Source organism: Nanorana parkeri, unplaced genomic scaffold, assembly GCF_000935625.1.
Source record: "Nanorana parkeri isolate BGI_ZX_2015 unplaced genomic scaffold, ASM93562v1 scaffold187, whole genome shotgun sequence".
Classification (NCBI taxonomy): Eukaryota; Metazoa; Chordata; class Amphibia; order Anura; family Dicroglossidae; genus Nanorana; species Nanorana parkeri.
The window spans coordinates 370,663-374,441 of NW_017306455.1; positions in this window are offsets into that span (position 1 = coordinate 370,663).

Consider the following 3,779-nt stretch of genomic DNA (forward strand, 5'->3'; position numbering starts at 1 on the left):
GGAAACCCTTACAGTTTCCATTCTCATGGAAACAGACTTGAGGATAAGTTGTTGGAGCATGTTGTTCTAAGTAAATACAACTTATAATAATTAAACAGCAAATAGCTAAAATATTATTTTATATACATGGAAAAAACAGGATGCACCAAAACCTTGTTTGGGACTGGAGAATTGCTGTATTGTATATTGTGATAAAGAAAACATTCCAGTAATGTGAAAAGACACTTTGCTGTGTCTTGGAATGCTTAATGAAGGCACTTTGCTTCAGTGCAGACCAATTTTCTCAGCAGGGTGAAGCTGTAAAAACCTCACTTCTGAATACATAAGAAGAATCTGGAAATATTAAAGGATAAGCACTTATCCTGTTTTAAAGCAAAATACCCTGTTTTTACTGCCTGGCTGCTACAGCGTTTACACAGGCTTGGGGCCCCTATACATTTAAAGGAGGTGGGCTCCTGTCCCAGTAAGGAGAGAATTGGGGAGGGGGTTTGTGCCACACTGGTACATAGGACACCAGAGAGCCTGGCCATACCACTTATTCCCCTTTACACAGACTCTACCTGTGTAAACAAACATAACATTGGGGAAAACAATTTGGCAGAGGAATGCCTATTACATTTGTCTCCACATTCTCCAGTCACCTGAAATGAAAGCTTAATGGACCATTTCAGTCAGCAAAAGGCATTGCTTAACCTTGTAGCCAGTAGAGGCGTCTGCAGCGATCACAGTATGTGTGTGTATTTATAGGCTGTTACAAGGTAAGTAGTAACAGACTTTGTAAACCTCCCAAGCTGGGTTTGGTGCATTCCATCCTTGAAGTGTTTAGCTTACTAATTATATGGAGACTGTAATATTATAAGCAAAATAACAACATGTACAGTGTGAGAGCCATTGTATATTTTCAGAGATGGTGCCGTTTGTGGATAGAGAACTGATGCAACGTTTAGGCCTGCAAAACATCATTGTTTAATGAAGTCCTCAGAGTATCACAGTTAGGGATTGTTGTGGTTGTGGCAGGGTTCTTTTTTTAAATTCCCTAGACAGATCTAAAAAGCAGACTTTTCCCTGGCATCCTGCTTGACACCCATGCTGCAATTAGGCACAAGCAATCTGAATTAGGATGGGAGTGAGTCGCCTTTTGCTATGTACACATAGACCTGCTATCTGTCACTACTCAAGAACCCCAATGCAAGTTGGGAAGGTTATTTTTTTCCCCTCTTAATTTTTTGGCGATATTTTTTTTTCTACCCTCCCTGGCTGCTTCGTCCCTAAACTCACTTCTCCTGTTGGCAGCCCCTCTCGCCTTCTCCATGCTGCGGCTGTATTGCACACATCTGAAAGACTGAAGGAACCTTGTGAAGGGTGAGCGGGCCTTCGCCACCCCCAAGTCAGAAGGACTCTTCTCTGTACAGTGTATTTATTCAATGCATGGTCCGTTCTCTTAAAAAAAAATTATACAGAACACAACCATTGTTTAATATATATATGTATATAAAATACATATATTGTGCAGTGCTCAGGTCATGGGGGTTGTTTAATTTTAGTTTTTTATTACTAAAAGTCACCCCTTTCCCCAGGCCTCCTCCAGGAGCCGAGGGAGAGGCTGAAGATTTGAGCATTGAACTTGTAAATAAGAAAAACAAAAGGAAAATTGTTTTAGTTGTTTTGTTCTGTTTTTATTTCCATTTATTATATACCTCCTTTGCTTCCAGGACCTCCTGCAGTGCAGCACAGAACAATGTGTTTGGTCTCTGAAGGCAGAGGAGGTGGGAGGTTTGCACTCTAGGTGCCGGGGTATTAAAAATACCCTCTACGACCTCCCCTCACCACTCTTGGGTTTTTCTTTTTCTCAGTTACACTGTATTTGCTTGCTCTGTTTTTTCTTGTCTGTACATGTGAGATAAAAGAAAGTCACCTTCTCTATACAGACTTTAACTGTACATTGAACAAGAAAACTGTATGAGACAAAAGAGAAAAAAATGTACTTATTTATAAATGGTTAATAACACTTGGAATCAAAAGAGCCACCTGTGTGTCTGATGCTATGTCTTGTGGAGAACGAGGATGTTACAGATTATTCATGTATGATACGACGTTTGGGATCTTAGATGGAGCTGTGATTGTGTTTCTATATGGTGCCTGTGAGATGTTTTTAGAACAGATGTGATCAGAGGACTTGGGACTTGTTCTTGGTTCTTTGGGTCACAGTCAATGGACAAAGCTATGCAAAGTATGGTGTTTATATAATTAAAGGGTCATTAAACCTAAAACACAAGTCGCTTCACAATTCTATTACATGGGTTTCCTATGTTACACAATTCCCACAATTGACCCAGCGGGAGATTCCTCCATCTACGCTAGTCGGCCCCACTGGCTGTCAAAATACCTGAACAATCTGATTGGATGCAGGCATTGTTCAGGTGTCTGTTCAGGTGTTCTGACAGCCAGCAGGGCAGACTAGCAAGATACTGAAGCTTGACCCAGAGGGGGGTTCCTCTGTCCACACAGTTTAGCGTAGATGAAGGAATCTGTTGCACTTTTTCCATCTGACCGGAGAAAAAGCAGCAGATAATCTATAGGTGTTTTTCGGTGCTGCAAGTTCTTTGATCTCAGTCTGGGACTTTCAGCACTGCAGATTGCACAAGGGGAAATAGTGTTGCGGGAGTGTTTGCTGTCAAGTTGTAGAAAAACTCTGCCCACTATGATGTGTTCTGGGGGGTTCTATTCACACAGATTGAAATAGAAATTGAGGACTCAAGTCCTCAGCCCCAGCAGTCCTCAGCCCCAGCACTCGAATGAATGAGAAGCCTCTGTGAATGTACAAACGAATGATATTTTTACTCTCATTAGTTTCTGAATGGGGAGGAGCCTCTAGTGAGCGCTAGTCCCCATTCTTGACTGAACAGGCTGTGATATAAATCACAGCCTGTTCATTCATAACTGGGGACACATTGATATTATGTGTCCCCAGTTATTTACAAACGATCACTCCAGTGTTACTAACGATCTCCCTCCCCTGCCACACTACAGAGCCGCTGTCATCCAAAAACTGACAGTGATCGGAGCCGCTTCAACCTAAGCCGCTCAGCCATCCTGAATTGTGGCCATCCGCCGCTTGCTCCCGACAGCCAGCCAGCCCCCCCCACACTTAGAACCCTTGCCTAGTTTGCACTAACCCTCCCTGCCATACGGGGCTCTCAGAGAATCCTCACGTCCTGTCCTGCTGCTTTTACCAAGCAAGAGGTGAGAAAATGCAACAGACACAGCAATAAAAAAAAAAAAAATCTGGAAGGGTCTCTTCATCCACTACTATGCCTTGTGTGGTTAATACTTTAATACTCCTCTCCTCTATGCAAAAAACAAAAAATTTTTTTGCTTGGCCTACACTCCAGAGCCATTCATTGCCTGTCGCACAATTAAAATAAAGCAGTTGTAATGATCGTCAGAGGAAGTGATGCACTGATGATGTAAGACCCCGGTCTCAATCCCGCCCACAAGCCCAACACACTACTGTGCAGCCACATCCGGGCTCGTCTCCTATACTGCTCCAATCTCCTCCCTCTCCCAGTGGGACCCCCAGGCTAGATTCCCAGCCCTCACTGGTGTCTCTTACCAGGCTGTGGACATTGGTTGACTCCTATAATCCCACGCGGCTCTGGAAGATCAAAACCCGCAGATGGGGAGGGAAGAAGGCACAGCAGCCAGCACAGCGGACGATGTCACAGACGGCCAATTCTTGATGTGGAACTCCTTTTATTCCTTTGTGCTGCAACTGTGAG